Genomic DNA, 13,879 nt, shown 5'->3' with positions numbered 1-13,879 from the left:
GTTACAGGCAAGCACAGCTAGAGTGCAGACAAGGCTGAGCAGGGAGGACAGGGCTCTGTTCACACGGAACAGACAGGAAGGGAAAGACAGAGCCAGATACTCACACAGTACTTGCAGAAGCAACAAGCAGGAGTTAGGTACGAGTTCAGACTCTGCAGAAAAAGGAAGGGAACGGACATAGAGGCAAAACAGGTAAAGGACAGGAGAGAGTTCAGACTGGAACTGAGTGTACGGAGGAGACCGACACTGCAGCGGGATACAGGAGCGGGTCTGGGAATACGGCCCCCAGAGAGGCGGAACGAACAGGCAAGGAGCGTGTTCAGACAGGACAGACCAGAAACAGGAGCGGGTCTAGGAAATCGGCCACTAGAAGGCGGAACGAACAGGCAAGGAGCGTGTTCAGACAGGACAGACAAGAGAACACAGAAAGGACTCAGTTCAGACACGGGAACTAATACCGCAAAGCAGGAGACATACAGGACTTAGTTCAGACACGGGAACTAATACCGCAAAGCAGGAGACATACAGGACACAGTTCAGACACGGGAGCTGATACCGCAAAGCAGGAGACATACAGGACTCAGTTCAGACACGGGAACTGATACAAAAAGCAGGAGACATACAGGACTCAGTTCAGACACGGGAACTGATACAAAAAGCAGGAGACATACAGGACTTAGTTCAGACACGGGAACTAATACCGCAAAGCAGGAGAAATACAGGACTTAGTTCAGACACGGGAACTAATACCGCAAAGCAGGAGACATACAGGACTAAGTTCAGACAGGCCTGGAAATACAGCCTCCAGGAAAGGCAGACAAGGAAACAAAGACGGGACCTGGCACCTTCAGAGTGCAAGCACACACTGAAGGAAAACACTTTGCTCAGGCAGGGATAGAAGGGAGCTGCTGAGCTATATACCAAGTGTCAGACAGCAATAGGCTGAGGACGCACAAGGGGTGTGACCCACAGCAGGTACAAAAAGCAGGAAGTGATCGGGCGCCGCCCTTAAGCAGCAGAGACAGACACAAACAGACAGCATGGAGGGAAGCCAGAGAGACACTCTGGACAGGAGATCAAGTGCGCTCTCTTGCACAGTGGGAGATGGACCACCATGCAAGGACGCCGCCAGGTATGTTACAAATGAGAAGGTGTGTCCAAACTTTTGGTCTGTACTGTATATAAAAAAGTCTGGTATACACCAGTAAATTATAACAGTGGTTTTGCTGTTCCACGGTAAAAAATCTCTATTATCCTGCTTTTGGCATTTTTTGCTGTTAAAAAATAAATAATAGTGTCTCCCTGATTTTTCAGACACAAATATATCTGTTGAAAATAGTCTGGTGTAGGCCAGAGAGACAGAAGTGTGGTTTTGCTGTTACACGGTAAAAAATCTCTATTATCCTGCTTTTGGCATTTTTTGCCGTAAAAAAAAAAATAATAGTGTCTCCCTGATTTTTCAGACACAAATATATCTGTTGAAAATAGTCTGGTGTAGGCCAGAGAGACAGAAGTGTGGTTTTGCTGTTCCACGGTAAAAAATCTCTATTATCCTGCTTTTGGCATTTTTTGCCGTAAAAAAAAAATAACAGTGTCTCCCTGATTTTTCAGACACAAATATATCTGTTGAAAATAGTCTGGTGTAGGCCAGAGAGACAGAAGTGTGGTTTTGCTGTTCCACAGTAAAAAATCTCTAATATCCTGCTTTTGGCATTTTTTGCCGTAAAAAAAAAATAATAGTGTCTCCCTGATTTTTCAGACACAAATATATCTGTTGAAAGTAGTCTGGTGTAGGCCAGAGAGACAGAAGTGTGGGTTTGCTGTTCCACAGTAAAAAATCTCTATTATCCTGCTTTTGGCATTTTGTGCCGTAAAAAAAAAAAAAAATAGTGTCTCCCTGATTTTTCAGACACAAATATATCTGTTGAAAATAGTCTGGTGTAGGCCAGAGAGACAGAAGTGTGGTTTTGCTGTTCCACGGTAAAAAATCTCTATTATCCTGCTTTTGCCATTTTTTGTCGTAAAAAAAAAATAATAGTGTCTCCTTGATTGTTCAGACACAAATATATCTGTTGAAGATAGTCTGGTGTAGGCCCGAGAAATACAAGTGTGGTTTTGCAGTTCCACGGTTCAAACCTCTGTATCATCCACTTTTGGGCCATTTGTATCTAAAAAAAACAGTTTGAGTGTGTCACTCACTGTTCAGCCGCAAATATATATATTTAAAAAAGTCTGGTATACACCAGTAAATTATAACTGTGGTTTTGCTGTTCCACGGTAAGAAATCTCTATTATTCAGCTTTTGGTATTTTTTCCGTAAAGAAAAACAGTAATAGTTTCTCCCTGATTGTTCAGATTGTTTAAAAGAGTCGGGTGTAGGCCAGAGAAAGAACTGTGGTTTTCCTCTTCCCCGGTTCTAATCTACTTTTTATTACCCTTGTTCCATTGATAGTGCGAGTGTAAGCTATTTTGCTTCCTTTACAATGGGCAAGGCACGTGGCAAGGGACGTGGAAGTGGACGTTCTGGTGATGGTTCGTGCAGAGGACGGGGCCGTGGCCAAGGTGAAAATGTGCCACAACCAACAGCCACATCTTCTTGCTCCCACTTCTTGACCGAATTACTAGGGAAGCACAGAACAACACCAGTATTGCGAACTGATCAGTGTGAACAGGTTATTAATTGGATAACAGATAATACTTCCAGTTACCTGGGCACCACCACCTCCGGCCTGTCTTCCACACGGTCGACTCTTAGTAGCCGTGAGTCTCGACCGCATACTCCTCCTCACCCTGATGCTCCTTCCCCCCACCATGCCGAGTGTCGTCAGACAGTAACTGATCCCACACTTGGACACTCTGAAGAGTTGTTCACTGGTCATTTCCATATTTGTGCCCCTCGCCTGCTCCGCTTGAAGTGGTGGAACAGGAGATCCCATGTAGCGATGCCCAAATATTTGAACAGCCACGGCCACAGGAAGTCGACGCTGGCAATTTGTCACAAGAGGTGGACGATGATGAGACACAATTGCCAGGAAGTGAGGAGGAGGATCGTGGTGCGCAAGTGGAAGAGGAGGAGGTGGTGGATGATCTAGTAACTGACCCAATGTGGCAGGAGGACATGCAGAGTGACGCCAGCAGCACTAAGGGGGAGGGAGGCAGAGTACCCCAACAGACAGGAAGAAGCAATGTGGTGGCCGCAGACTGAAGGCGGGCAACAGTTCCTCGTAACACCAACATGAGGGACGTTGGCAGTACAAGCGGTAGGTCTTCCAGAGTCTGGAATTTTTTTAAAGACTCTGCTGATAACCCCAAAAGGGCCATTTGTACCACCTGCCATGCCAGCATCAGCAGGGGTGACAAAACTACCAGCCTGACCACCACCAGCATGATCAGGCACATGGCAGCAAAGCACCCGACTTTGTGGGGCGAACCCCAGGGTCCACGACCAGTGTCAGCGGGTGTCACCACTGCTTCTTCCGCTGTTGTGCATCCAATAGAACCCCCTGTTGTGTGTGCAAGGCAATCCCCTGTCCATACTGCATGTAAAGATGCCCCCTCCTCTCAGTCTTCACTTGTTATGGCAGTTTCTCAAGAAACAGCATCAACGTCCACGTCCCACCGCAGCGTTCAATTGTCCATATCCCAGACCTTTGAATGAAAGCGGAAATTTGCAGCTAACGCCCCACAGGCCACAGTCCTAAATTCTCACATTTCACGACTGCTTGCGTTGGAAATGCTGCCTTTTAGGCTGGTGGAGACGGAATCCTTCCGCAACCTTATGGCGGTGGCCGTCCCTCGGTACTCGGTCCCCAGCCGACACTATTTTGCCTGGTGTGCCATCCCCGGACTACACAAGCACATGTCCCAAAACAACTGCCGTGCCCTCAACAAAGCAGTTACTGGCAGAGTCCACCTGACAACGGACACGTGGACAAGTGCTTGTGGCCAGGGACGGTACATCTCCCTGACGGCACACTGGGTAAACATAGTGGAAGCCGGGATCCAGTAGGACCTTGGGACGGAACACATCCTCCCTACACCAAGGATTGCGGGCCTTATGTCAGTCAGAGTTGCCCCCACAGTGTACAGCTCCTGCGCATCATCTTCCTCCTCCTCATGTTCAGCCTCCATCTCAGATATCACCACATCAGTTACAAGCTGGAAGCACTGCAGTACTGCCTCCCCCAAGTGGCAACAGGCTGTGCTGAAACTCATAAGCTTAGGTGAGAAACCTCACACTGCTTGTGAGTTGTGGACAGCTGTGAAAGAGCAGGCAGATCTGTGGCTGAGACTGCTGAACCTACATCCAGGCATGGTCGGGTGTGACAATGGCCGTAACCTGGTGGCGGCTCTGAGGCGAGATCACACACGTACCATGCCTGGCTCATGTGCTTAACCTCGTGGTTCAGCAGTTTCTTAAATCGTACCCCGAGTTGCCAGATCTGCTCATCAAAGTACGCCGCCTGTCAGCTAATTTTCTCAAGTCGGCTACAGCTTCCGCCGCCCTTGCCGTGTTGCAGCAGCGATTGCAGCTTCCCTCACACCGACTGGTGTGTGATGTCCCCACACGTTGGAACTCTACCCTCCACATGTTGCAAAGGATTTGTGAGCAGAAGAGAGCAGTTGTGGAGTACCAGCTGCAACAAGGCAGTCGATATTCAGGTCAGACTCCACACATAAGACCTCAGGAGTGGACCTAGATGTCTGACATATGTACCATCTTGACAAACTTTGAGGAGTCCACCCAGATGGTGAGTGGCGATGACGCCATCATTAGTGTCAGCATTCCACTTGTCTGTCTTTTGCAATGCTCTCTGCAGAGAATTAAAGAGGAGGCATTGCAGCCAGAGTATGATGAGATGGATCAAGAAGCCGTAGCGGTCGATTACACACAGCCCAGCCTCATCTCATCCCAACGTGCATTGGGGGACAATGAGGGAGAGGAGGAGGAGGAAGAACAGGAGCTTGTATCATGCGCTGTAGACGGTAGTACCTGTACAACTGTCATACCGTCGGGTCAGCGTGGGTGGCCTGAGGACAGAGGGGAGGAGGAGGAGGGAATAATGTTTGTAATATGCTGTACTGCATGGCTCTTGTAAGGGGCATTGCAAGTTCCTCTGTCCTAACTTTTGGCAGCTTTTGCTTGGAAGGCATAAGCAAATACTATAGGAGACACACTCCCCAATCATGGGAATAATGTTTTTAAGATGCTGTACTGTATGGCTCTTGTAAGGGGCATTAAAACAGTCTTGTTAAGCTACTGCGACCTCCACCACTTTTCCGAGGGGCATTAAAACCGTCTTGTTAAGCTACTGTGACCTCCATGTCTCTTCCAAGGGGCATTCAAACCGTCTTGTTAAGCTACTGTGACCTCCACGTCTTTTCCGAGGGGCATTAAAACCGTTTTGTTAAGCTACTGTGACCTCCACGTCTCTTCAAAGGGGCATTAAAAGCGTCTTCTTAAGCCACTCTGAACTCCACAGCTCTTCCAAGGGGCATTGAAATGTTGTTTTTAATTACCTCTAACCTCCACGACTCTTCCAACGGGCATTGCATTTCCTCCTAATTTTAGTCAGCTTTTGCTTTTCAATGCAAAGGCGAAAACTAAGGGAGACCCACTCCCCAATAATGGGTAGAAAGTTTTTAGTACGCTGTAATCCACGTCTGTTTCAAGGGGCATTGCAGTTCCTCATAATTTTTGTAAAGCCTTCCATTCACTGCTTAGGCCAACAGTGTACAGGAGACCCAGTTGCTATAAATGGAAAAAACGGTTTAGTTAAGGCCCTCTGACCTCCATGTCATTTCCAAGGGGCATTGGAGTGCCTCAAAATTTTGGCATTGCACTCACTGTATGCCCTATAACTGTGTAGCCGAACCGCTCCTTTTGTTACAGAAACATATCCTACAAGACATATGTGGTTTACTGGCCTGATATTGATGTGAATGGTCCCTGTTCCTCCTGCTCTCCTTTGCCACTACCTCATCCATCATTTATCACCTGAAGCTTTGTTTTAACGGGAGTCATAGAACTGGAATAGTAGCAGGAAAACATCCAGAAATCCACGGAGGAGGTAGGATATGCGCCAAAATGCTGACCACCTCAGGCCTAGCCGCTACTACATACATGCGCTTGCATTCCAAGAAAACAAAGCAGATGCTAACTTCTATCATCATCATCATGGTCCTCACCTTGGCACTCTCAACTCCCCTGATGAAGAAGCCAGGGCCCACCGGAGGAGTCTGGTTCTCTGGTGGGCTCGTCCAATGCTACCCTAAAGCAGGCCGGGCTAAGAAAAGTGTGTGTGGGGATGTTCCAAGGAGAAATAGGGGCGGCTGGGGACCATTTATGGACACCCGGCTGCCCCCAGGCGGCTGGGGACCGTGTGTGGACACCCGGCCACCCCCTTGCGGCTGGGGACCGAGTGTGGACACCCGGCCGCCGGGCGGCTGGGGACTGAGTATGGATACCAGGCAGCCAACGCAGCCATGACGTGGTGGCCAGATTCCGCCTCCACATGCCTAAAAGGCCCAATTTCAAGTGCAAGCAAGCAGTATGGTATTGCAGCCTGGGGGTGGGTGGGTGGCAGGCTGCACACTTACGCTTGCATTCCAAGAAAACAAAGCAGATGCTAACTTCTATCATCATCATCATGCTCCTCACCTTGGCACTCTCAACTCCCCTGATGGAGAAGCCAGGGCCCACCGGAGAAAAGTGTGTGGGGGATGTTCCAAGGAGAAATAGGGGCGGCTGGGGACCGTTTATGGACACCCGGCTGCCCCCAGGCGGCTGGGGACCGTGTGTGGACACCTGGCCGCGGGGCGGCTGGGGACCGAGTATGGACACCCGGCCGCCCCCTTACGGCTGGGGACCGAGTGTGGACACCCGGCCGCCGGGCGGCTGGGGACTGAGTATGGATACCAGGCCGCCAACGCAGCCATGACGTGGTGGCCAGATTCCGCCTCCACATGCCTAAAAGGCCCAATTTCAAGTGCAAGCAAGCAGTATGGTATTGCAGCCTGGGGGTGGGTGGGTGGTTGGCTGCATATTTGTGCTTGCATTGCAAGGAATGGGAGAGGTACAATTGAGCACTGCCCTGGGACAAGAACTTGCACGGGGATAGTTGCAAGTCTGTATCTTCTGATGCGGCAAGGATGACTTCTGATGGGCACACATTTAGGCAGTGACCTGGGTGTCAGAGATGCTTCCAGGGGTCTTCCCCATGCTGTTCCCATGTCTTTTCAGCATTGTATGCATGTGTTACACAGCACATGGCCAGATAAGGTTGTAAAATGTTAAAATGACATTTCCCGATGAATGCATTTGTCACGGTTGAAAGCAATACAAAAGTGTAAAAAAGCATAAAAAATGCTACTTGTGAACATAGCCCAAGGTGTGGAGGAGTATTTTTTTTTGGGTTATTTATTTTACCTTATACACAAGTCTTTACCCTGGAAAGGAACTTCCTTAACATATTTCACAGGAAAGCACTTCAGTTTCGTTTTTGAACGTTTTATTGTGAGCCCTTAACAGTGGCTTAATATCTCTGACCACGTTGCTGACAGCAGTGACCTGGGGGTCAGAAATGCTTCCTGGGGCGATCCCCATGCTGTCCCCATGTCATTTCAGCACTGTCACTATCGTTTTGGGCACTTGTTAGGCTTTTAAAAGACTGCCGGGGGAGCCGCCGCAAAAATGCTCGGGTCTCCCATAGACTAACATTGGGCTAGTTGCTCGGGTCGAGCACCCGAGTATCACGGCGAGCTCGGCCCGAGCTTCAAGCACCCCAGCATTTTAGTGCTTGCTCAACACTAGCAATGTGACGTTGGTGGATGGAGCGAGACATGATGTCCCAGATGTGCTCAATCGGATTCAGGTCTGGGGAACGGGCGGGCCAGTCCATAGCTTCAATGCCTTCATCTTGCAGGAACTGCTGACACACTCCAGCCACATGAGGTCTGGTATTGTCCTGCATTAGGAGGAACCCAGGGCCAACCACACCAGCATATGGTCTCACAAGGGGTCTAAGGATCTCATCTCGGTACCTAATGGCAGTCAGGCTACCTCTGGCGAGAACATGGAGGGCTCTGCGGCACTCCAAAGAAATGCCACCCCACACCATTACTAACCCACTGCCAAACCGGTCATGCTGAAGGATGTTGCAGGCAGCAGATCGCTCTCCACGGCGTCTCCAGACTCTGTCACGTCTGTCACATGTGCTCAGTGTGAACCTGCTTTCATCTGTGAAGAGCACATGACACTAGTGGCGACTTTGCCAATCCTGTTGTTCTGTGGCAAATGCCAAGCGTCCTGCATGGTGTTGGGCTGTGAGCACAACCCCCATCCGTGGACGTTGGGCCCCCATACCACCCTCATAGAGTCGGTTTTTAACAGCTTGTGCAGACACATGCACATTTGTGGCCTGCTAGAGGTCATTTTGCAGGGCTCTTGCAGTGCTCCTCCTGTTCCTCCTTGCACAAAGGTGGAGGTAGCGATCCTGCTGCTGGTTTGTTGCCCTCCTACGGCCCCCTCCACGTCTCCTGGTGTACTGGCCTGTCTCCTGATAGCGCCTCCAGCCTCTGGACACTACGCTGACAGACACAGCAAACCTTCTTGCCACATCTCGCATTGATGTGCCATCCTGGATGAGCAGCACTATCTGAGCAACTTCTGTGGGTTGTAGAGTCTGTGTCATGCTACCATGAGTGTGAAAGTACAACCAACATTCAAAAGTGACCAAAACATCAGCCAGAAAGCATTGGTACTGAGATGTGGTCTGTGGTCTCCACCTGCAGAACCACTCCTTTATTGAGTGTGTCTTGATAATTGCCAATAATTTCCATCTATTGTCTATTCCATTTGCACAACAGCATGTGAAATTGATTGTCAATCAGTGTTGCTTCCTAAGTGAACAGTTTGCTTTCACAGAAGTTTGATTTACTTGGATTTATATTCTGTTGCTTAAGTGTTCCCTTTATTTTTTTGAGGAGTGTATATACATACACAGTGGGGGAAATAAGTATTTGATACCTTGCTGTTTTTGTAAGTTTGCCCACTTACAAAGACATGAACAGTCTATAATTTTAAGGGTAGGGTAATTTTAACATTGAGAGATAGAATATCCAAAAAATGAGTTCCTTTGGAGGTGATCAGTCTCCGTATCAAGCCTCGCCGATGTGTCCCGCGGCATCTCCTTCGGTTGCTGGAGTTGGGGCGCCTCCTGCTGATGGCCCCACGTTGGGCGCCAAGAATGTTAGGGTGGTCCTATATCAGGACGCTCGATTGCCTGCTCCTGACCTAATGGTTTAAATCAAGTGCATGCGCAGAAGAAATAAAACCAGACACAGTCAGGTGCAGCTCCTCTCTTGACAGAGTAGGTGCGTCAAATCTTTATTGCGACACAAGCAAGGGGCATTTTATATCATCGCATACTAAGGCGTAGCTAGCTGATTGTCATGTCCTTTTCCATTGGATAGTCCATATATGGTCTTTGCATTGCGTAGACTTCCAGCACGAGATATCTTGCTTTCCAGGGCTTGGTCCTGAGTGCAGGCGCCATCTTGTCTCACAGCACTTTCTAGCATCTCTACTGACTCATATAAAGGCAATAATTAATTTCATAAACAACTTAATTTATTCATCTTAACACCTGTGTCTACAAAAAATCAGTTTTGCAGAAGATTACTAACTACATTGTTTCTTTCTTCCTGACCCTCTCCCAATGCTGCACTGAGATTTGTGAAGTAAGTATAACAGGATCTGCAATTATCAAGTGAGAAAACCTTACAAGGTCCAGCACAGAAGGTGGGTGTGCATGCATTTGCCTGTGTATGCATGTCCCTGTGTCTGCAAAATATAATTTTTGTTGATGATTATTAACTTTATTATTTCTTTCTTCCTGGCCCTCCCGAAATGTTGCCCCTGAGATTTGTGAAATAAATATCGTAGGACTTGCAATTATCAAGTGAGAAAACCTTTTAAGGTCAAGCACAGAATGTGTAAATGCACGCATGCACACCCACCTTCTGTGCTGAAATTTGAAAAGTTTTCTCACTTGATGATTGCAGGTTCCATGATATTTACGCCACAAATCTCAGTGCAGCATTGGGGGATGACCAGGAAGAAAGAAACAATGCAGTTAATAATCATCAGCAAAAATGATTTATTGCACACACAGGCACATGCATACATAGGCAAATGCATGCACACCCACCTTCTGTGCTAGACCTTGAAAGGTTTTCTCACTTGATGATTGCAGGTTCCATGATATTTACGCCACAAATCTCAGTGCAGCATTGGGGGATGACCAGGAAGAAAGAAACAATGCAGTTAATAATCATCAGCAAAAATGATTTATTGCACACACAGGCACATGCATACATAGGCAAATGCACGCACACCCACCGTCTGTGCTAGACCTTGAAAGGTTTTCTCACTTGATGATTGCAGGTTCCATGATATTTACGCCACAAATCTCAGTGCAGCATTGGGGGATGACCAGGAAGAAAGAAACAATGCAGTTAATAATCATCAGCAAAAATTATTTATTGCACACACAGGCACATGCATACATAGGCAAATGCACGCACACCCACCGTCTGTGCTAGACCTTGAAAGGTTTTCTCACTTGATAATTGCAGGGCCTATGATACTTACTACACAAATCTCTATGCATCATTGGGGGAGGGTAAGGAAGAAAGAAACAATGCAGTTAATAATCATGTGCAAAGATGATTTTTTGCAGACACAGGCACATGCATTCACAGGCAAATGCATGCACACCCACCTTCTGAGCTGGACCTTGAAATGTTTTCTCACTTGATAACTGCAGGTCCTACGATACTTCACAAGTTTCAGTACAGCATTGAGGGAGGATCAGGAAGAAAGAAAAAATGCAGTTAACAATCATCAGCAAAAATTATTTATTGCAGACACAGGCACATGCATACACAGGCAAATGCATGCACACCCACCTTCTGTGCTGGACCTTGAAATGTTTTCTCAGTTTATAATTGCAGGTCCTATGATACTTAGTCCTCAAATCTCTGTGCAGTCTTGGGGGAGGGACAGGAAGAAAGAAACAATGCAGTTAATAATCTTCTGCAAAACTGATTTTTTGCAGACACAAGGACATTTACGCACACCCTCCTTCTGAGCTGGAATTTGAAAAGTTTTCTTACTTGATTATTGCAGGTCCTATGGTACTTAGTCCATCATTGGGGGAGGGTAAGTAAGAAAGAAACAATGCAGTTAATAATCATGCACAAAGATGATTTTTTGCAGACACAGGTACATGCATGCACAAGCAAATGCATGCACACCCACCTTCTGTGCAGGACCTTCAAATGTATTCTCACTTGATATTTGCAGGTCCAATGATACTTACTACACAAATCTCAGTGCAGCATTGGGAGAGGGTCAGGAAGAAAGAAAAATTTTGTTAAAAATCTTCTGTAAAAATGATTTTTTGCAGACACAGGCATATGCATACACAAGCAGAGGCATGCACACACACCTTCTGTGCAGAACGTTGAAAGGTTTTCTCACTTGATAATTACAGGTCCTATGATACTTAGTCCACATATCTCAGTGAAGCATTGGGGGAGGGTCAGGAAGAAAGAAACAAAGCAGTTAATAATCTCCTGCAAAACTGATTTTTTGCAGACACAGGCACATGCATACAAAGGCAAAAGCATGCACACCCACCTTCTGTGATGGATCCTAAAAGGTTTTCTCACTTGATGATTGCGGGTCCCATGAAATTTACGCCACAAATCTCAGTGCAGCATTGGGGGATGGCCAGGAAGAAAGAAACAATGCAGTTAATAATCATCAGCAAAACAGATTTTTTGCAGACACAGGCACATGCATACATAGACAAATGCATGCATGCATGCACACCCACCTTCTGTGCTGGAATTTGAAAAGTTTTCTCACTTGATGATTGCAGGTCCCATGAAATTTACGCCACAAATCTCAGTGCAGCATTGGGGGATGACCAGGAAGAAAGAAACAATGCAGTTAATAATCATCAGCAAAAATTATTTTTGCACACACAGGCACATGCATACACAGGCAAATGCATGCACACCCACCTTCTGTGCTGGACCTTGAAATGTTTTCTCACTTGATAATTGCAGGTCCTATGTTACTTTGTCTAAAAATCTCCGTGCAGCATTGGGGGAGGATCAGGAAAAAAGAAAGATTTAGTTAAAAATCATTTGTAAAAATTATTTTTTGCTGACACAAGCATATGCATACACAAGCAAAGGCACGCACACCCACCTTCTGTGCTGGACCTTGAAAGATTTTCTCACTTGATAATTGCAGGTCCTATGATACTCAGTCCACAAATCTCAGAGCAGTCTTGGGGGAGGGTCAGGAAGAAAGAAACAATGCATTTAATAATCTTCTGCAAAACTGATTTTTTGCAGACACAGGCACCTTTACACACACCCTCCTTCTGAGCTGGAATTTGAAAAGTTTTCTTACTTGATTATTGCAGGTCCTATGATACTCAGTCCACAAATCTCCGTTCATCATTGGGGGGAGGGTAAGGAAGAAAGAAACAATGCAGTTAATAATGATGCGCAAAGATGATTTTTTGCAGACACAGGTACATGCATGCACAGGCAAATGCATGCACACCCACCTTCTGTGCTGGACCTTCAAATGTTTTCTCACTTGATAATTGCAGTTCCTATGATACTTCACAACTTTCAGTACAGCATTGAGGCAGGATCAGGAAGAAAGAAAAAATGCAGTTAATAATCATCCACAAAAATGATTTTTGCAGACACAGGCACACGTATACAAAGGCAAAACGATGTACACCCACCTTCTGTGATGGATCTTAAAAGGTTTTCTCACTTGATGATTGCAGGTCCCATGAAATTTACGCCACAAATCTCAGTGCAGCATTGGGGGATGGCATGGAAGAAAGAAACAATGCAGTTAATAATCATCAGCAAAAATTATTTATTGCAGACACAGGCACATACAGACACAGGCAAATGCATGCACACCCACCTTCTGTGCTGAACCTTGCAATGGTTTCTCACTTGATAATTGCAGGTCCTATGATACTTATGCGACAAATCTCAGTGCAGCATTGGGAGATGGTCAGGAAGAAAGAAACAATGCAGTTAATATTCATCAACAAAACTGATTTTTTGCAGACACAGGCACATGCATACATAGGCAAATGCACGCATGCACTCCCACCTTCTGTGCTAGACCTTGAAAGGGTTTTTCACTTCATGATTGCGGGTCCTATGATACTTACTCCACAAATCTCAGTGCAGCACTGGGGGAGGGATAAGAAGAAAGAAACAATGCAGTTAATAATCAATTGAAAAGCTGATTTTTTGCAGACACAGGCACATGCACGCACGCACACAAACCTTCTGTGCTGGACCCTGAAAAGTTTTCTAATTTGATAATTGCATGTCCTATGATACTTACTCCACAAATATCAGTGCAGCATTCAGGGATGGTCAGGAAGAAAAAAAAATGCAGCTAATAATCATCCGCAAAAATGATTTCTTGCAAACACATGCATACACAGGCAAATGCATACACACCCACCTTCTCTGCTGGACCTTGAAATTTTTTTCACTTGATAATTGCGGGTCCTATGATACTTACTCCACCAATCTCAGTGCAGCAATAGGAGAGGGTCAGGAAGAAAGAAATAATGCAGGTAATGATTATCTGTGAAAATAATATTTTGCAGACACAGGCACATGTACGCACACCCACCTTTTGTGCTAGAATTTAATGTTTTCTTACTTGATTATTGCAGGTCCTATGATACTTACTCCACAAATCTGAGTGCAGGATTGGGGGAGGGTCAGGAAGAAAGAAACAATGCAGTTAATA

This window comes from Phyllobates terribilis, unplaced genomic scaffold (genome assembly GCF_046119375.1).
Source record: "Phyllobates terribilis strain yellow unplaced genomic scaffold, ASM4611937v1 Scaffold_84__1_contigs__length_6523798, whole genome shotgun sequence".
Lineage (NCBI taxonomy): Eukaryota > Metazoa > Chordata > Amphibia > Anura > Dendrobatidae > Phyllobates > Phyllobates terribilis.
The sequence above is the reverse complement of the archived record's forward strand: the minus strand, read 5'-3'. Positions refer to the sequence as shown.